The sequence below is a fragment of the Mastigoproctus giganteus genome, chromosome 7 (assembly GCF_048544385.1).
Source record: "Mastigoproctus giganteus isolate SK-2022 chromosome 7, ASM4854438v1, whole genome shotgun sequence".
NCBI classification, from domain to species: Eukaryota; Metazoa; Arthropoda; class Arachnida; order Uropygi; family Thelyphonidae; genus Mastigoproctus; species Mastigoproctus giganteus.
In genome coordinates, this window is record NC_143581.1 from 167,560,764 (window position 1) to 167,582,730 (window position 21,967).

General features: G+C 37.8%; 1 protein-coding gene across 1 annotated transcript in view; it reads left to right on the plus strand.

Moving 5' to 3' along the window:
* The window catches only part of LOC150083318 (kin of IRRE-like protein 1), a 310,252-nt gene that overhangs the window by 234,303 nt on the left and 53,982 nt on the right, over positions 1–21,967 (plus strand). The gene's annotated exons all lie outside the window — the stretch shown is intronic.

The window sequence follows — 21,967 nt, forward strand, 5'->3', positions numbered from 1 at the left end:
TTAAAGCACAGCTGCCATTTTTCTGACCATTCCTGAAGTCTATCTAGGTCTCTCTGAAGAAGCTCAGCTTGACAGTGATCATTAACTACTCTACCAATTTTAACATCATCTGCAAATTTAGACATCACGCCCTCTATCCCTTCATCAATGTCGTTTATGAAAATTAAAAACAACAGTGGTCCTAATACTGATCCTTGGGGAACCCCACTTCTTACATCAACCCAATCTGAGGAATAGCCATTTATCACAACCCTCTGCCTCCTGCCCTGAAGCCATCCTTCTATCCATCTAAGGATTTTCCCAGTGATTCCAACCTGTTTCAGCTTATAAAGCAACCGCTCATGTGGGACTGAGTCAAAAGCTTTGCTGAAATCTAAATAAACAATGTCGAAATTATTCCCTAAATCCAGCTCGTGAGTGACCCTTTCGAAATAGCGAACCAGATTTGTTAAACATGATTTTCCCTTTACAAAACCATGCTGAGTATCCTTGAGAATTTCAATTCGATCCAAATGATCCTGAATTCCACCCTTGATCATTGCCTCCATGATTTTCCCTACTACTGAAGTCAGACTGACAGGTCGATAATTTCCAACTTCACTTTTAGAGCCACCCTTAAGTATGGGAGATACATTTGCACTTTTCCAATCCAAGGGAATCTCCCCAGAGTCTAGTGATGCTCGCATAATTAGCCTCAATGGTTCAATGCACTCGCTTGCCGCCTCTCTTAAGATTATAGGGTATATTCCATCAACTCCAGGAGCCTTACTGGTCTGTAGGCTTGAAAGTTTTTTCATTAAATAATCTTGCGAAATTTCAATATCATTAATTACATATTTTTTAACTTCGCTCCCACAATTTCCCATTGCCACAAAAGGCTTTGCATTTGTAAATATCGATGCAAAATAACTGTTGAGTTCATCTGCAACGGCAGCTGGTGTATTTATTACTATCCCCTTTCCCTTACGTAAAGGTCCGATCTGGTTTGTCCTGCTCTTCTTGGCATTTATATATGTGAAGAATTCTTTATCCCCCCTCTTTGCTCTGTTTGCTAGTGATTTCTCATAAACTGCCTTTGCCTGTCGAACCTTTTCTGTGGCTCTATTACACATCACCTTGTAGCTGTTATAGGCTTCAGTACTTTTTATTGCTCTGTAATCTTTCCATGCCACCTTTTTCTGTTCGAGTAATGTGGCAACTTCACTATTCATCCAACTTGGAACCCTTCTCGTGGAGTATTTTTTAATGGTATATACGCATTCAAGGCATCTGTGATTAATGTTTTAAAAGCGTACCACAGTTCAATTGTATTCATTCTCTGCGCGATATCTACCCAGTTAATAGAGGCCATGTAGTACCTTAAGGCATCGTAATTTCCTTTTCTGAAATTAAAACCCATTCCTTTGCCTTTTACTTCTGCTACCTGTCTCGTCATCATCCACCGTAGAACTCCATGATCACTTTCTGCTACTGGTTCCTCTACTGTCAGTCCTGTTATGTCATCTGATTCATGTGTGATGATGAGGTCTAGAATATTCTTTTCTCTAGTACTTTCCCTGACATGTTGATACAAATAATAGTCATCTAGTTGATTTAAAAATTTTGTTCCCCATGTCGAGTTTCCTTCCCATTTACTCCAATCAATTAGAGGCAAATTGAAATCACCCATAATAAGGCATTTAAGTGTAGTCCATCCCTGTAGAAGCAGTCTATCCTGTTAACAAGTACAGTGAGGGAAAAAAATTGTACCCCTTGAGCCTTGCACAATCTCTTCAGGGTCGAATTGATCGACAAGGCTCTCATCATATACTCCCGCCTATCGTGTCTGGGCAGAATTCCAGACATTTTCACATTCAACCTAACGAGCGACTTTTTCTGTTTCGTTTTCTATTTCAGCATGAAAATGCACAATGGCTTACTGTACAGCCTTGTTACTTCATCTGAAAATATAGACGTTAAAAAGAAAATCCCAGAACTGCTAGGTCGTAGATAAATGGATCCTAGGTCCCAAGACCTAGGATCTATTTATCCCTCTGATTGGAAAGACAAAATAACGAAGTAAAGTTCCCCTTTTTTACGCATTTTCTTGTTTGGAAGATAATTGCCATCCGTGTTGTTAATTACTCGCATATCTGGACAGCCATGTATCGCTCTGATATCCGTTTACTAAGTACCCCTTAAAAGATGCTATTCTTATTTTCGATAAGTTTCTCAAAATGAAGCATTGTTGTTGTCATTTTTTGCTCGTCTCATATACACTTATTAATTACTCTGTCCATGTTATTTTCTCAGGAAGAAATTAATTGTTTATTAATACTATAATACCAATTACCAAATATATTCATTTCCAATTATAAGCGTATAAGATACATCCAATGGTTCATGTCCACCAGCGCTGCAGCCTGATGTAAGTTCAATAAATTCTCTGCAAACGTTTCCCTGCAGGCACCCCTCGGTAAATCAAATATTTCTGAGATACTTTTGCTTCACAATAATTTAACTCTTAAAACAATTATGCCTAACTCACTATAATACACAGAACTATCAAATACATGAAAGAGGAGGAAACCAGCTGAAGATCATGAATTCCGATTCCATTTGTGGTGATGTCTGGGGAAGTCCCACAATATGGGCTTTATGTAAAAAGTGTCAATGCTGTGAGCAGATGTGTTTCGGATCCTTACCAGAAAAGCACCAAGGAATCAGGACGATTTGCGCAAAGAGGAGAGGCGTGAAAGGGTTACTGAGAGTAACAAAAGGACGGTAAAACATGATTACGAAGCGTCTCTTTTGATCTAAGCCACCGTTAGAAATTAAACAGGAAATTGGTGGACGTCCAGCATTCGCGTCAAAAGAGAACGGCGTCAGGGTGACTGAGTTTTCGATTAGTTCGATATATTTTTAGCAGAAAAAGTGTGAACACGAAAATGAGAGTTTTTGAGGTTACTGGCAAACTTGAAAGGGCCATACTGCCGTGCGAAAGAAAAAAAAAAAAATTTCTAGAGAAGGGTTGGTTTTTGCGCTAGGAAGACAGCTGGGGCGAGTTGTTTTAGCATATAGGAAGGAATGAAAAGATTAAACAGTATGGGGATTGGTGGAAGTCCTTGGGGAGGATTTCCCAATTTGAAGGGAAAAGAAAGGTTCGGGGGGAGTAATTGAGCAAGTGTCCATTTTGTATCTGACGTTTGTGTGGTCGAGAAGAAAAAAAGTCAGGAGTTTGCGGGTTGAATTGGAAGTAGATTTTTTGGTGGTCAGTCCACATCTCGTGGTAGCAAGATGAAGAAGGAAAAGAAAAAACGTGAAGAAAGAGAGCTTGTCAGTCATCGGAAGACAGTGGTTAAGTTTAAGATAAACATGCAAGAAAGAAAGCCTGGTCTGGCATCGGAAGAGAGTGGATAATGGTCAGTTGTGCAAATAAGTGAGGCAAGAAGAGAGAGGGCCTACACTTGTGTCTAGTGTCCGGTCTGTTGAGAAATAGCCAGTTGTGCAGATATGCGAGCCAAGAAAAGAAAGAGAGCCCGTCCGCCGCTGAGGAAAGAGTGCTCAAGAAATGGAAGAAAGCCTGTCTGCCACGAAGGAAGCCTGAATGCAAGGTCATTGAAAGTACCGGCCATTCCGGAATGCAAGTCTGTTCCTGTTTTTTTTCTCTCGAATCCTGAACTCAAGGACTCAATCTAGCTCTGTAAGCAATTGAGTGATAGTTCTTGTAAAAAAGGAACATTCCCGTTGTATTAGGCAAGTTAGTTACTGAGGTTGAGATCATTTGTGATGAATGTTAATGATTATGAAATAACGTAAGGGTGGTAAAGGGGATGACTGAGGTGATAACTGGAGTAATTAAGGTAGAATGGGCGACCTATAGGGAATATTACTGAGGTAAGAGGTAATACATTTTGGTAATCCATTTGTAATACGTTTCATGTGTTAAGGCTAGAAACAAATATACTAAAAGAGTGATAAGAATTGAAATGAGTTGCCAAGAAAAGAAAGTGATAACTGATGTAAGTGATAAAAATTGATAATGGAAGAGAATGATTGAGTAATCATCGAGGATTCTTATTTAGTAAGATACATATGATACAAACTGACGTTAATAATTTGTAAATTAAAAATTGTTGATGAGAGAGATAGTGTATTGTACTAGTATGGTTCAGATAAATGGAAATTGGTATACATGTTTACATGTAGTTTTTTTATGTAAATATTGTATATAATTTTCATTAAAGGTTTGTAAATAAATGTGTGTCTTTAATGTTCTGCTAACACCCGCTTTACACACCCTAGAATTTTCTGTGATTTGCATTATGTTGGGCTGGTTGAGACTTCTGTAGGGTTCAAATCAAAAATTAAACCAAATTAAAACAATTCACCCTCCCCCAAAGCACGCACACACATTCAATGACGTGAGAATTTTTGTGACTGAGTTAGTTGTTCTCAGGAGATGATGAATGGCTTCCTTTGTTCCGGAAACTATTTTCCACCAGAAAACAGTAAACTGACCGGAGAATACACTGACTTACAGACACGATATACGGATGGCTCACAGCCTTGGTTGCTTTGGTGTGTGTTTCGGTCGGAAGAAGCAGCAATCCTTGAAAACATCGAAACATTTTGATGATGGAAAGCCAAGGACGGATTCATTTTCATTTGATCGGGCACCGAAGCGATAGAGCACCCAGCGACAGTTTCCTATCTCACTACGGAACAATGCACAGACAAAACACAAAGTAATACACATCATGTTCTTCATCACCCCCAGATATTTCTGCTTGGCCGTTTCGTTGTTAATGGTGTACGATTATTCAAGGCTCTTAACTGATAAAATGCGGTATACAATGCATCGAAAGCAACTTGAACTGCTAGACGATGGGGTGACATACCTGAAGGACAATGCAACACTCATCAGCTTTGGGTGGTTCAAGAACTGTTACAGAATTATGGTTGGGATGAGATTACTACCACCCTCCTTATTCTCTCGAAAGTAACCCCATGCGATTACTATTTGTTTGCTTATATGAAGGAGCCACTTAGGGAAAGTGTGGACATGAAAGGGGCGGCTCCTAGAACGTCAGTTCAACTCCGCCTCGTATCTTTGTGCAGAACAGAACCACTGTTAAAGGCCCAGAAATGTGCTGGTGTAGGTTTTGTGTATTGTGTGTATGTGTTCTCTGTTCAATTGGCTACCCAGAAGCATCACTCACCTGGACAGATGATTATGGGTACTCGTCCACACCACGGGAAGGTGGGCTAGTTCCAGTAGATGGGACACATATGGTCTCAGAGTGTGAGAAGAAAAATAAACACCCTCTCCGGGGCCCACTCCACAGGGATAAAAAATAAAAAAAAATTTAATTTAAAAAAAAAACGAAAGAAGAGAGAGAGAGAATAAATCTTCCAATTGTGACTTAAAAACAGCAGCATCAAAACATAAATGCCTCCAGCCAGACGAATTTTTATCAACCACGTATCACTGGAATCATACTTTTCTTTAGTTCACACACTTCTTTAGCAAATAGCTAAAACATTTGAAACTTACTACAATCTGTTAAAAATATAGCTCCTTGTCCTGGAGCTATACTGTCAAGAATTTCGCATATCGCTGTCCTGGCATTGTCGTATATTTGATAACATATAGCATCTCCTGTCAGCCTTCGCCGGCCTCGCAAAAACAAAGGTTAGTGTGTTAATTTTCTGACAGCACCAGGGGTTTCCTCCATTTACAAAGGTCAGTGTTATTTAGTCCTAATGCATCTAATGCATATAATTTCTCATTCATTTCGCACGTGCCCTGTTAACAAAATGACGACTGTAAACTAGGTGTAAAAAAATTGTGAACTTTTTTTTTTTTCGTTAAGGAAAGTCACGTTCGAGATAAACAAGTTGGTCACTCTTCCAGTAGGCATGGTATCCCATCTTGTCTGCCATAAATTACTTCATTCGGGAAATTCAGTTTGAATCTACAGATTAATATGACTATCAAAAGCTTAATCCACCCGAGCAAAATACTGTCCTAGATCATAAGCCTCGCCAATGGGCGAAAGGCATTGACTTGGTGGCTTTGTTTTTGTTTTGTATTAACCTCTTCAAGTAACTAGGAAGCACAATCACAAAAACAGTAAGTATTAGTAATGGCCGTATGGGGCAAGAAAGCCTATGGCTTATGCTGCACCAGCCAAAAAAAAAAAAAAAAACCGAATAAAACAATGAAAAAATAAATAAATAATAATAATTAATAAAAGAAAAGGAAATTAAACCTATCATCTATGCGCCATAGCATCCTATGCATCCTTTGAATTTCCCCAAACTGTCAGCCTCTACCACCCATGTAGGCAATTTATTCCAGTAATTTATAACTCGTTGGCTAAAATAAAACTTTCTGCAGTCCAATCTAAGAATTTCCTCTCGTAACTTGAATTTATGTCCCCTAGTTCTAGCCTCATTTATAATCTTGAAGATTTCGTCCTCATTCATTTTACTGATGCCTCTCAGAGCCTTAAACACCTCAATCAAATCTCCTCTAAGGTGTCTAGTTTCCAAACTCTGAAACCCACATATTCGAAGTCTTTCTTCATAAGGACGCCCTTTTGCCGATCTCACCAGGCGAGTTACCCTTCTTTGCACCCCTTCAAGAAGCTCGATGTATTTCTTTAGGTGCGGTCTCCATACTTGAACACAGTATTCCAAGTGTGGTCTAACATAAGCCTTATATAATGGGATTATCACGTCCCTATCTCTACTTGCAAAAGTTCGATAGATCATCGATAGGACACCATGGGCCTTCCTTGCAACCTGTTTACAATGCTCAGAGAATTTCATGTCTGACCGTATCGTAACACCCAAGTCCCTTTCCTCCAGAACTGGGTTTAGTTGAACTCCGCCAAGTGAATAAGTTATTTTGGGATTACTGTTTTCCCAGGTGTAATACCTTTAATCCAACAATTTGTTGGATTAAAACATAGCTGCCATTTTTTTGACCATTCCTGAAGTCTATATAGTTCTCTCTGAAGAAGCTCAACTTGACAGTGATCGTTAACTTCTCTACCAATTTTAACATCATCTGCAAATTTATATATCACGCCCTCTATCCCTTCATCGATGTCGTTTATGAAAATTAAAAACAACAGTGGTCCTAATACTGATCCTTAAGGAACCCCACTTTTTACATCAATCCAATCTGGAGGAATAGCCATTTATCACAACCCTCTGCCTCTTGCCCTGAAGCCATCCTGATATCCATCTAAGGATTTTCTCAGTGATTCCAAACTGTTCCAGCTTATAAAGCAACCGCTCATGTAGGACTGAGTCAAAAGCTTTACTGAAATCTAAATAAACAATGTCGAAATTATTCCCTAAATCCAGCTCAGAAGTGACCCTTTCAAAATAGCGAACCAGATTTGTTAAATATGATTTTCCCTTTACAACACGATGCTGAGTATCCTTGAGAATTTCAATTCGATCATCCAAATGATCCTGAATTCGACTCTTGATCATTGCCTCCATGATTTTCCCTACCACTGAAGTCACATTGACTGGTCGATAATTCCCCACTTCACTATTAGAACCACCCTTATGTATGGAAGATACATTGCCACTTTTCCAATCCAACGGAATCTCCCCAGAGTAGGACGATGCAAGCAGGCGGGAATTCCTCCAGGCACACAAGAGATCTGATCTGGAACATCACTGAAGTGTAAGAAGGCCATATACCGGATCTATTACATACCAATTCTGACGTATGTATCTGAAACTTGGACTATGAGGAAAAGGATTAAAGCAGAATTCAAGGATCAGAAATGAGATTTGTGAGGAGCATAGCCGGAAAGATAAGGAGCGACAAAATCAGGAATGATGTAATCAGGGAGAGAATTCAGGTTGAAAAACTCCAGGACAGGATTGAAAGGTCCCGTTTGAAATGGTTCGGACATGTCAAGAGGATGAACGAGAGGCGTTTGCCAAGAGGAATTTTTGATTTACAATTAAAGGACAAAAGACCAAGGGGTAGACCAAGAATAAGGTGGAAGAACATGATAAAGACCGATGTCATTAAGAGAGGAGGAAGCTGGAATGAAATCAACGATGGAGAGAAGTACACGGACAGGGCATGGGGCGAGGCTTCTTACCTCGACCTGTGGAACATCGGAACTAAAGATGATGATGATTAATCCCTGAAATAGCTAAAACCATTAAACATCACCATATCACATTTATAAAGGGTTCAGTTTACCTTTTTCTTTGGAAATGAAATCTGTGCTTCCGATAGGGAAAAATATACAAACTTTGCCTGAGTTTTCACTCTACAATAAATGTTGATGTTCATCTACGATTATGATGTAAATTTAAATTATTTAAAATTAATAATAATATTTGAAATTTAAGATTTAATTTTGTAAAATATTAATAAGAATTTTCTTGTTATTTTTTGGCAATTTTATACATTGCCAAAATGATAGAGTAAGACGTCTTTAATTACTAACCGAATAGCAATATGGTTTAAATTTAAAACGAAAAAAAAAACTATAAATAACTGAATGAACAAATAATAATTTTAATATATTTAAAACATAATTAAACTCTAAATAAAACAAATTCTTATTAACAAAAAAATATAAATGATATGGTTCATATTTCATTTTTTAAGTCTTTCTTTCTTCAGTCGTAATGAAATTTCTAAGAACATATCCAAAAAATTAATTCAAACTTCTTACTTCATCCTGAACGCGACATTCCCTTTAAAAAAAAAAAAAAAAAAAACTTTCTTAGGAAGGTTCTTGGAAACTTTTCGATATTGATCAGCATTCTCTCGCATAAAAAAGCCCGAACGTAACTCATATTTCAAAAGAATTCATATTTTAAAATAACACGAATAACATTCATTTCCTCGAATTTATTTCAGAATCATTTTACATTCCAACGCGTAATAGATTTTGTCATATTTTTCCTGTTAAACGTTGCTCGCGAAAAAAGGCGTCCACCTTTCCGAAAATGTCCGCTGCCTCCCTCCAGCAGGCTTTTATTATTATATAGCCGTCGGGGTGCGTGAAAGAAAAACTGCGTTCCGTAAGTCACGTTTCGGAAAGAAAACGTAAGGCGTGAAGAGCGATGTTGTGAAAAATGAAAGATTTTTTCCGGCGTTAGAACATTTTAGGTAAGAAATGCCATATCACTTGGCTGTCAAAGCTAGAATACAAATTCTGTCTTGGATATTCAGAGAAAAGTAGCAAGTCCCAGTTGTCAGAGAAATATCGGAAGGAAAAGAAAGTCTATTTCCTAACTGGAATGACATGCGGACTGCTTATATTCGTTCCCTGATAGGCTTCTCTGCTCTTAGTTTTAGAGATAGAGCGTTGCTAAGAGATTCTAAGGTGTTCTAGCGAAATTGTGATAAAGGCTCGATTGATGAACACTTGTACCATATTTCCAATTTTCCTTCTCTTTCTTCGACGCAATTCATCTTAAATTTAAATGAATACATTACTTGTTCTGAAATAGAGTTTTGTTATGTTGGTAGAGTATCGTTTAATACCAATAAAATAATTAAAATATTATTTTATTTCACTGATACTTGATTAATGATATATGTAGTTTTTAAGTACTCTTAGTGATTTGTGAGATATTCAAATATCCTGCGTTATTTGGTGTTTTTCTGAATGAAATGAATATCAATCGTTAATTTTGTCTCATCGATGATTTCTGAGGGACAGACAAAAGGACGCTACACTGCAAATAAACTATAAGGTATGCCTAGTCGCCGGAGAGCAAAGCAACCGAACTGTCCCAGTGAACTCTTTAAAGCATCGGGTCCCAATGGGGGGAAAAACAAAGTTAAGCCAGTGCTATTAATCACCCAAGGCTCGATAGAAAGCACTAATGATAATCACAGTCTGCAGGGAGGCATGGATAATCTGATGAGAGACCCTCCAGAGCAAGAAGATAGCCGTTGGGCCAACTTTAATCAGAAGGACGCTATATTATATGGGATATCTCGACTCATAAGATCTCACTGTCATCGTATAAGTCAACGACACGGTGAGCAGAAGAATCATACTACACAGCCCGTGCGTCAGATGGCCCCACCTGGGTCTAGCATAAGCAGAGGAATAGGTTTATGCTGATTGGGGTGTGCCAATAATGAAGTCCAGTGATGGCAACTTAATGGCTTTGGCCTCTTTAGAGGTTTCGCGTGGTTGTTAGACATGGAACTACGAATGCTGATCTTAACATCTCTGACAACAACTCTACTCTATTTGCAGTTATTGATTTACAATTCCCTCGCAGCTCGATGAATAAGGCGGTATCTTGTGAAAAATATAACGGAAGACCTTTTTTGGTCTGCCTGGATCTTCGATCCTAATCCATTTGAAACTTATTGGAAGTTCCAACGCGATGACGAAAGCCACACCGAGAAGACAGTTACTTTGATGGGCATAAACTTTCTGTGTCGAGTATACCTTGCGGAACAGCGTAATCCTTGGGTATTCTGTGGCTATCAAAGTCCATCATAATTCAAACATTACATGTTACTTTTCTGAAAACCAGTTCTCTATTTCTCTAACTGTGCTACTGAATGTGGAGGATGGTGTAGATAAAAATACAGTAAATCCTTTTCTTTTATTTCATATTATGTACTGACACTCTAAAAATCAGTAATCGAAATAAACAAAATTGTGTTGTTCTAATTATTACTGATAATATCTCGCATTTTAACTGAGCTATGGCAATAAAATATGAATATATGAAAACTGAAAAGCTAGAAATATATACTAAAGTTTTTTAACCATGTGATGATTACCTTTGTTTGTATTTTTGGCATAACACCTTTGAGAAAGTGGGATTTAAAAGAGATGTTTGCAACCAACGGACTTAACTTTTAGGACGTGACATCCAGTTCAAAGAAAGAGGAATCAGAAAAAAGAAACATCGCTGTTTACCTACAAATTACATTTGCTACGTATTATTAAAGGTCGGAGTTAAAATACGAACCAAGTCTTCGTACGTTAACTGCGTTTTCTCTTTTTGATTCCATCTGCGAGCGAAATAGTGTCTCTATTTCCAGTTGCTTATCCGGTTCAGTAATTGGATTCCTGAGAAAATAAAAGAAAAAAGTGCACATTCGCGCGCTTTGAGTCCTAAGGTATTTATATTTGAAACGTTTGGACCTCTTCTCTACAATTCTGGATAATTAAATTTATTCCTTTAATTATGCCGCTTCTGATTCACATTTCACGACATTAGCGAACCACGTACAGATGACTTACGATCTAAGAGCACTCACACAAATCTTATTTTTCGAAGCGTTACCTTTAGATATAAGGTACAAATTCAAAGTACAAGTTATAGTTGCGCGGGGGACAGAAAGCATAAAAGACGGTAATGACATTTATAAATTCTTCATATCGTAATTTGTACTCTTAATTATTCTTCAAATATACTCAAACTCCCGCATGAACAAAAGTGGTAGATGGATCCTTATCAAGTTCTTGGATGAAAGACCATATTGAAAGCATCAAATCAAGCATTTGTTTACCGCTGACTTTACTTTAATAGTTTTAAACTGTCATCAAAGCGAACAGTAATTAATTGGCATTTTGGGTGCAGAAGTTCAAACTGTGTTCCTCAAAACCCTTCCCGTCTCGCACTTACTGCGTGCACGAAGACAGGGGAACAGAGACAGTGTGGTTTCCTATCGATAAACAGTCAAATTTCTCATCCATACATTCTCACTTATTATAACTGCATGCAACTGAACCGTGCCAAACATCGTAAATCACTGAAGACTAAAGTTTTCGAAGCTTTTCCAAACTTTGTGACAATTTTATGATCAAGAGATAAAACTACGCGTCTCCAGAGAGCGATTCATGTTTTCTGTTTATTATATGCAAATTGAATATGTCCCCTGTCGTGCTCGTTATGCATGTATACAAAGTATCAAAATGCGCTTATTGAAAATGTACATTTTTAAAACTCAATGAGTATAAACAAAATAATTTCAACAGCGCTTCCTCGTATGGTTCTTTGTCAATGCAAAGAAGCGACCGTTACAGGGGCGCACCATTTTAGCTGTTATTTGGCTTCCTGTCTCTTTATAAGCTATCTGTAAATGTTTGGCCGGTTCTTTTTTTTTTTGCTTTAACAGTAAAATGTCCTTCTGAATTTCAGGTAACCACGATGAAATGATATAGCAAGGTTGTCGTGTAACTTACACGTAAGCTTTATACAAGCGTGTCATGTACTATACCTCACATACAGTTTTTGTTTATACCAAGGGTGGCCGACCTCTTTCTCTAACATGCCACGTATTCTGTTACACGTCTCCCTTGTGCCGCCCACGAAAAATATAATAATTTGGGAGGGAGAAAAGAGGTCTCAGAAAATAGCTGACTCATTTTCAAGTTCGTACCCAAGAAAATCAATTTCATGCTAACTAAGCAGATAAATTTAAATAAATAACTTGTAAATAATAAAAAAAAAAAATAAAGAGAAAGAAAATTATTATAAAAATAACATACAGGCTTACGCAGATACTTTAATTATCCATTCCCATATAATTCTTTTATGAAATAATTGTTCTTAATGAGGCGATTGAATTTGTTTCAGGTTTATAATTTTTCAATGTTTGGTTCGATTTCAATTTTTGAAATCGAATTTGAAGCAATCTTCAACTGATGTAGTTAGAGCAGTGAATATGAGGACAATAAGTATAACCCTTTATACGTATAGATGTAGATGGTAAAACTTCCCAGATCCGACTAAAGAATACCCTACACCACATGAAAACGCAACATTACTATTCACATTACTATTTTTCGATCTAAAAGTTAGGTGACTGATGATAATAGCTCTGATGTTAACAGTCGCTTCGATTTAAAATTGGGCAATATTATCTGGAAATCATTGTGCACCAAGATTAGCCATATGCACTACACTAACAATCATAACCGCTTCTGGCTACTCCCAAAGTCATCGACAAGGAATGTAAATTGAGTAAGTAAGGATTGTATAACCAACGTAGGAATATGATTTGGATGAAATTACACTTCGATGGATTTAATTACCTAAATTTTAATTAAGCAGGTATTCAGGAATATCAGCAGCGATTTAAAATGCATCTGACTTCGAATAATAGGCCACACTCACCCACGGCACAAGACAAGGATTTCTGGATGAAATAATTACATCCGTGCCACTATTATGGGTATAAATAGAATTTCTTTCATTGCTCATTGGAATGAAAGTATAAACTGCCCGATAGGATGAAATCTGATCTATTCCAATTGAAATGCAAGAACTGTAGCCCAATTGGATAATATCAATGTTATTATTAATTGTGATGTTTCTGAACAATGATAGAACTGTTCAAAATCCCATATTTTAATAAAAGTATTAATAATTTGAATATTCAAATTTCATCATTATTAATACTAGCTGAGTAAGTGATAAATTTCCTACTTATTACAATTTGCAATGAACAGAGCTGTACAACGAGTGTCGTGATAGTCATCGCGAGGAGGGAAATCAAACTGGAGTTATCTAGAAGAGTAAAATTACTTTGGATAAATTAAACACCAGAGAGGACGCTGATTAATATATTATACTCCTTAATATACTGAAATAATAAATGCAGTATACAACTGTAATGTCCAAATTACATATAGTGGCCCAGATCACCAATGATTCACTGACATATGGATTATACAAGACAACTGTAACGTTCTTTCAGTATCTCTACTCATGCGCACAGAATAGCTCGCCTTCATTTCCGCAATAGGAGACAGGAAAAGGTCTGTACTCAGAATGGCCCTTCCGATCGTATCCTAGAAATGGTCTATATCGTGCTAACATCAAGCTACTCTGAGTCGAAGCATTGGTCTGCCACCCTCCCTCCAATAGTTTTGTCTGCCCCTACCAACGCCTAATGATCCACAGCTTAGCATTATTTTCCTTATGCACCAATCTGCCATCTAAATGATGCCGCTAGAGTCGAGATTTCTTAGACCTATTAACCATGTGCAGATTTCTTTCAATTCTGGTGGAAATTGGATAAAACTAGTTGTATTTTAAGACTTATGCTAAATAATCCTCCCTTCCTAACAACAATTTGACTTCATGAATACTGCGAAATGTATAGAGGAGAGAATAAGGGAGGATTTTCTATTATTATGGTCTAGACTGAGCATGGCCTCCTTCCCTCCCAATGCATCCACAAAATCACTCATTTGGGTGATTTTCATAACATATCGATTATGTTTTGCATGGAAAGATCAATGATTATTCAAAATTTGTATCTAATGCAGGGTGCTTTTAAAGGCTTGCAGTCACACAACCTCCTATTATTACATATACAATTTGTTTGACGTGTACATCGTACGTTTTGTAGTGGCAGCACACAGAATGCGCATGCGAAATCCCTTACGCTTTCACCATTCTAACACGTCGGGGCAGCGCACACATCTGCAGTTGCAGTGCACAGGGAGGAAGCTGTGTTTGAAGTTCGCGTGATCTCTAAGGGATTCTGACCGCCAAGATAAATGCCTTAGCGCTCCTGATTTTTTTTTATGGGAGGTGTCTCAAAGAGCGGACATTTGTGGACAGTTCACACTAATTGGAGAACTAAAGGACGCCTTCACTGAGCTAATTGGCGATATTCTCCAAGACACGCTTCTCGTTGTTGAAAGTGTGTTGTTGTTGGAGCGTGTTTAGTACAGAATGGGTGACATTTCCATCTCGCATGGCACATTGTGACCTTATACAAAAGGTCTACATGTCAATCAAATTATGTGTTATTCTCGCGCGAGTAACCGAAAATATATGCAATTGCTCGTGACCGGCGATTTTAAAAACACCCTGCATTTGCGGGTTCCATTAACGTTATTATTAATGGAGATATTTTACAGTTAACTTACTGGGGATCATTCACAAAAGCGATTTCATTCTTCAACTTCATTCTTTCAATTTTATTACAACCGCCTTTCCACCAGTGGTTGTTATGCCTACAGTTTCTTAACTGAGAATACAGGATAGCGGCTGTTAGTATTTGCGTTGTGATATTCACGGTTACAGCATCAACAGGAGAAGATTCAATGACGTGACCATCAAAAGAGTGACAGCTGGTACACTTTTTCCGATCTGCTTTGGAAAAATCATTTCGTTTAGGCTGCTGTTATTTTGGAATGTGCAGTTCGAATTCTACATATCAGTGGATAGTGAACGCGGTTAAGAGGATTTTCAAGCACTGTCCAATCGATATTTTGGATGGGGTTGGAGAGCAGATAGAGAAATCTATTTCAGAGGTTGACCCAGTAGGAAAATGAATATAAGTGGGTGAGCCTGATGAATAGCATTTCAATGAGCTTACCGCGCCCGTATGAGACGGAAGACCCCCATAATGGATGATATTCATTAAAGTTTCTGGTAAACAGACAGGAAACGAAGCAAGGATTTCCAGTTTCTAAATCGTAAACGGAAGATAAATCGAAACGAGGGGTTAAAGCAATGACAATCACTATACGTGCCGCAAAGGCTTCTAGGGAGGTTTGCAGATAGATTCGGCTACAAGGAACTCAAATTTATGAATACGGCTACTTCTCCAAGAGCACTATTTCTAAGAAATGTTTCGCTGAAAAAGTGTATAATATTTTACTGAACCACTTAAATATTAAACTATTAGTGTTAATTTGTTAGACTTGTAAGAAGATACCCAAAGGATGATAACGATTTATTAACTCGTATATGTCATCTGTGTTGCTGCAAAAGCTTTTGCATTTCCATTGGATTATGTTACTCATTGTTTAGACTTAGAATTGCAAGTTGAATCTGTCTGCTTTTCAGAGGTGATATGCTTGTGACGATCAATTTTAACGTTAAAAATTGATTTAACTTTTACTTTTTTGGGAATATTGGACGTGTGTCCATGTCGCTTTCTGTAACAAGATCTAACATAGGTTCATCATGACTATAATTCTCTGCAATGTCCATAGGAGAGTATCCTTTGAGTTTTTCTAACATAATCTCGATGTTTCATTTGGTATAGTGTTTCTAGAGCTGACTGAGCAGTATGTGTATCGTATCGAGACTGGACTATTATTCGTCCTATCTACAGTTTGTCGTTTTGTTGATTAAGTTGCCATCGCTAGCAGTGATTAATCCCATTCTGAAACTGACACAATATTCATTCCCTCCCATAGTTTGTCTGGTTGTACCTTGAATTTATTTAAACTATCAATCTACCACAACAGATGGAAGTTTGTTCCAACAATCAACCATCCGTTGGCTAAAGGAAAATTTGAATTAAGTGGCGCCTCGTGTGCGGTCTGAACAAGAGGAAAAATCCCATCAGCACTGAGCAGCGTGCTCAGTCCATTCAAAGCTTTAAACATCTCAATCAGATCACCTTGCAGGTGTCTAGTCTCCAGAGTCCAGACACTCCAATTTTTAGAACTGCAGCCTTTCTTGGTAAGAGAAGCCCTTTATTCTTCTCACCAGTTTCGTTACGCTTCTCTCTCTGTACTCGTTCTAGCAGCTCCACATTCTTCCTAAAATGAGACCCCACACCTGTATTCAGTACTCAAGATGTGACCTGACTATTTCTTTACACAATGGAATAGTCACCTCCTTATCCTGGCTAGAAAGAAATCCTGTATATCATTGACAAAACCCCATGAGCTGTCCTGGAAGCCTACCTGCATTGTTCAGAGAACTTCATATCTTGGTGCACAATCAACCCCAGGTCTTTTTAATTTTCCACTACCCTGAGTGCAACACCACACAGTTAGTACGTTACTCTGGAGTTACTGCTACCCATATGCAGTACTTTGGATTTATCAATGTTAAACTTAAATTGCCATTTCTCAGCCCATTTACCTAACTTTTCTAGATTCCGTTACAGTAGCATACTGTAATTTCTCTTATTAACCACCCTACCAGCCTTTGTATCGTCTACAAACTTGGACATGAAGCCTCTATTAATATCTTTAATAAATATATAAAATAACCATGGGCCCAACACCGAACCCTGAGGACTCCTCTCATAACATTAGTCCATGAAGAGCAATGTCCATTGATGGCAACTCTGACTTTTATCACTCAACTAGCGTTTTATCCACAGCAGCAACTTTCCCATAATTCCACACTGCTCCAATCTGTACAACAATCTTTCATGATAAACAGTATCGAAACAGTATAAAACAGTATAAAATATCAAAATTATTTTTTTCATCCAGTTCCTTCGTGACCAACATCATAGTAACAAAAAAAAAAAAACTAATTGGGTAACGAATTAGAGAAAAGTGTAATAACTTCTATTTTCCTATCAGTAAACAAATTAAAATAATTATCAAGAGGTAAAGGATGCTTTCTTTGAACTTAGTGGTATAAACACGTAATATCCACTCAAACACAATGCTATGGTTTCGTTGTATAGAATAAACGCAGGAGACATCTCGCGTCAGAAAAGACATCACCTTAATATTTCTTAGTTACTATTAGTAGAGGCATATGATGCAAGAAAGCAAGCTTATGCAGCATCAGCCAAAAAAAAAAAAAAAAAAACCTTCCCATTTCACCCATCCATTCGCTCCAAATGTCTTTATAGTTCTGTCTTGAATTTATTTAAGCTGTCAACTTCTACAAAGACAGATGGAAGAGTGTTCCAGCAATCAACCACTCGCTGGCTAAAGGCAAACTTCCGCACATCTATTCTACAACCGACTTTCCTCAATTTGAATTTATGTCCCCTCAGGAGATTAAGCTGGGCAAGAAAGAAGAATTCCATCAGCATTGAGCTTGCTCAAACCATTCAAGGCTTGATACACCTCAATCAGATCATCTCGCAGGTGCCTAGTCACCAGACACGGTAATTTACAAATTTTAAGCCTTCCTTCCTAAGAGAAACTCTTTGATCCACTCATTAATCTCATTGCCCTTCTCTGTACTTGTTCCAGCAGCTCTACATCCTTCCTAAAAGGAGACTCCAGATCTGTACGCACTACTCAAGGTGTGGCCTGACCATTGCCTAAAACAAAGGGACAATTACCTCCTTATCCCTACTAGAAAAAAAATCTTCTATATATCACAAAAATTCCCACGTCATCAACGGGACTCCATCCAAAGGTCTTTTCCTTCCAGTGTAGGGAGGAAGCGATTCAATCAACTGTGCTACCTACGAGTGCGTTATTAGATGTTTATATTAAAGGCTGGTTTAAATTAAACTAGAAGTTTTAGATGCTGATGTGATATGTGGCATCTCTCCGACAGTTGTAGAAGAGATCTTTTTACGAATTGTTTCTTTAATCAAATGAATGCTCTTGGATATAAACATAAACCAGCTGCTGGTAAAACCTTACTAATAAAAGATTGCCATAGCGCTCCCTGTAATGCGCTCAAACTGCTTGAAATTGTGGGCAAAATAATTATCTTATTACACATGGGCATTTTAAAAAGGGCTGCTTCGGTAGGAGGAGTCATGCAGTCTGGACTGAAGGCGACCGAAATCTATCCATTTCACCCTGACCACTTTTTCCAAAAGGAAATCATCTTGAGGACACGAGACATGTATCATCAGTTTCTACTTCTTCATCAAAGTCACGATCATAATGTGATCGAAATTCATTAACATCCTTTGCTATTGAATATAGGAGAATTAATCCGAATTATCCGGTCCAATCAACATCAGCTACGAAACAAAAATAAATCGATTTGTTTCCTTTATAAATTTTTTATCCTATCCAAAACATTCTTACTTTTCCAACAAGAGAAAGAAACAGTTAACAGATACAATTTTTCTGTATATGCTTCGACCACATTGGGTCAGGGGAGTTTGCGCGATAAGGAATGCATCTTGAGAACAATAGAAAACATTTTTAAAAAAGCAAAGACGTTACCCCATTAAAAATCGGAAAACAAATCGGTGAAAAGAGAGCAGTGACAGGAATAAAAAAAAAAGTTGTAATAGATTTGAACGAAAATGGAAATTCAAATAAGGAATCTGAGAGTAACGGAGACTTATCAGAATAAACTGACAAGAGCAAGTCTGAAGAATGTTGAAGGAATGATTTTGCCATGGAAAAAAATAAAGGATGATTGGATAAAATGTGAATAGTGAACCCATGAAATGTATTGATTATACCGCATTAAAATAATGAATAAATACGGCTTTTCTTAATATGTATTAAATTTCCTTGAAATGTGCCGAATACCTCAATTTGCCCCATTTCCAACGACCAGAAATTCGAATCTCCATCGAGGATGGAGGGTCGAACTCTGAACCTTTATATTTTGGAAAAGAAAACACGGAATTAAGGGACTTCAGTTTAACAAATGCTTTTCACTACTTTTGTCAGTTTTTGTCCGCAATATTTCAATACCTTTCAATCACCAACACTAGAATTTTGTTGATAAAATTTCAGGTTACCTCAATCTTCAATTTAGCGCTGTTGTTAGGGAACTTATTCCAATACTTACGTTGGGTTAGGTGTATAGAGTTCATTCTTTCTTCAAAGTATACAGATGTACAGAGTTATTCAATCTTGCTGAGCGTCATGGATTAATGATTTAAAATTATTCATACCGTTTTAGTTTTAAGCATATGACAATGCATTCAGTGACCCGATGTGGAGATCAAAGTCCATGATCGACCTGAATAAAAAGAGAATACTTTACAAGTACACCTACATATATTTAGTGTATTATTTTCATAAATAACCAATGCATATGATTATACGATATACGATTTATGCATGCAGCCATTTTTTTTTTGAAAATGTATGAATAAATAAAACGGTAATAAAATTCTGGACGATATTCTCAAGAACACTTCTTACAGTGTTCGAGACAAATACCGTATAATCTAAGAAATTCGCAATTTTGTAAGCACGAGGAGGAAGAATTTGAAATCTTCTTTGTGAGATGTGTAGATCAAGAGACAGAATAGGAACTTCGAGTCTTGCTTTATGTTGAGAATGGGTGAATATTTTAGGATAATCAAACTTTCTCTCTGACAGATCACACTGCCCTCTGAAGAAAAAGGAAAGCTACACTACACTGGCCCGTTCCTTCATCTCTGTGTTCATCAATATGTAATACAGAAACAGTCAATTCTATACATCACCACGGCCTATAGCTGCGCTACATTCCTTTATTCCAATCGAAAGCTCTTATTTCAACATCCGGACCTAAATCTAACGTAATGTGTTGCTTTAATGCTTGTTTTCGAGAAATTCTATACATGGCCCTTTTCTGTCTCGGTGGATATGGTATTCGTAACATTGCTGCTAATGTTCAATTGCTTGGAGTGTATTCTCATTGTTTTGCAAATGGGCACTTCAAATGTAAATTGTCCCATGTCAGTTTAGCTACACGTCACTTTCTATACACGAATCATCTTTGCCCACTTGCGATATTTTCAAAGTGACTGTTGCTGTTTTTTGAATCAAATCACTATTTTTTTAACATAGATATGCTCAGCCAGATGGACAGATAAAATAATTCTCTTTGAGAAGTGTTCTGGAAGTTATTCACCTTTGCAGATTTTCATTCAAAAGACTGTCCTATTGAGCACGCTAATGGGTTTTAATAGTCAGAATACCCAAATAGAACCGAGGATCAAAAACTTGAGCCGAAATAAAACAGGATTCAAAAACATTGCTCATATATACTTGTATTAACCTTTGTACTGATTCATATATCGTCCTGTGCGATAGAGAAAATAATCACATTAATATTGTTATTAATATATCATCCAGAAAGGTGAAAGATATACTAATGAACAGAGTTTGTTTTATTAATGACCAAGCTTAAATAAATTCCAGCATCAGAACCACAAGGATTTTTCTTGCTTTCACTTAATGTGGTGTCGAAAGTCTGCCACAGGGATGCTGACTCAACTTCTTCCTACAGCTGCCACAAACTGGATGGTTGCGGATCTCTACTTCGAAGCACTTGTTCCTCCTGTTCGCATAGGTGCTCAATGGACAGTAACATGGGAGGACGGCGGTAGGCTCAGTTAGCTCACATGTTCTTGGAACCAGTTCTGTGCAATTCTCATCTTGTGAGATGGCCCATTATTCTGCTGGAAGAACCCATTCGTAGAAGAATGCACTGTAGTCATAAAGGAATGGACCTAGTCGGAAACAATTTCAGATAACCTGTGCATCTAAATGCTGCCGTAGTGTGTCAAAGGGATCCTCATATGCCTCATTACAAAAACACTGGCTATGCCATTACAACACACCCCAGCTTTGCATTGTTCTCATCTAGCAGGATCGAGCCACACTCGTTCTATTTTCGCCATGTTCCGGTTCTCCCCTCAGCGTGAAAGAGCATGAATCGAGATTCGTTAAACAAAATGTCTATGCTAGTACTTCTGAGGGCCCTATAACAGAAGTGTAACTCGGTTCACTTGTTAACAAGATACGAAGAGCTGTGCATTTCGAAAATGCCTTTGTGGTTACCACTATTCTGCTGCTGTGGGAAACCCCAGGTGGCTTCTAACCCTAACACTATAACCCTGCTAGATTGTTGTTTGACTGGCTATAACCTCTCTGCTAATCTGCACGACTGTTATCATCCTTCCTTGGCCTCTTGCATCAACGAGCCGTTTCGAACTCAAAATCGCAGTTGGCTGAATCTTATTTGGTCATTGTACCAATCTCGTTACACCCTCTGCACACTCATAAGCGAAAACCCCAGTAGGGTTACAGTTTCTCAGACACTCCTACCACTGCGTGTGGTAGAACTAATATTCCACGTTCAATGACACTTTCGCCTTGCCCATTCTCACCCCGAATTGCACACTTGCGGCATCCCTACGTACTCTCCTCTTGCTTTATATCGCATGATACGAACAAGTGATGGTGACAGTGAAGGAGCTCCTCATTTCATACAAACGGCAGGTGTACCTAATAAATTAACACTCATTCGGTAATATACTTTTTAAAGTCGTGGAGCTCATACAGCTGCACAGGTCCCAGTCTAA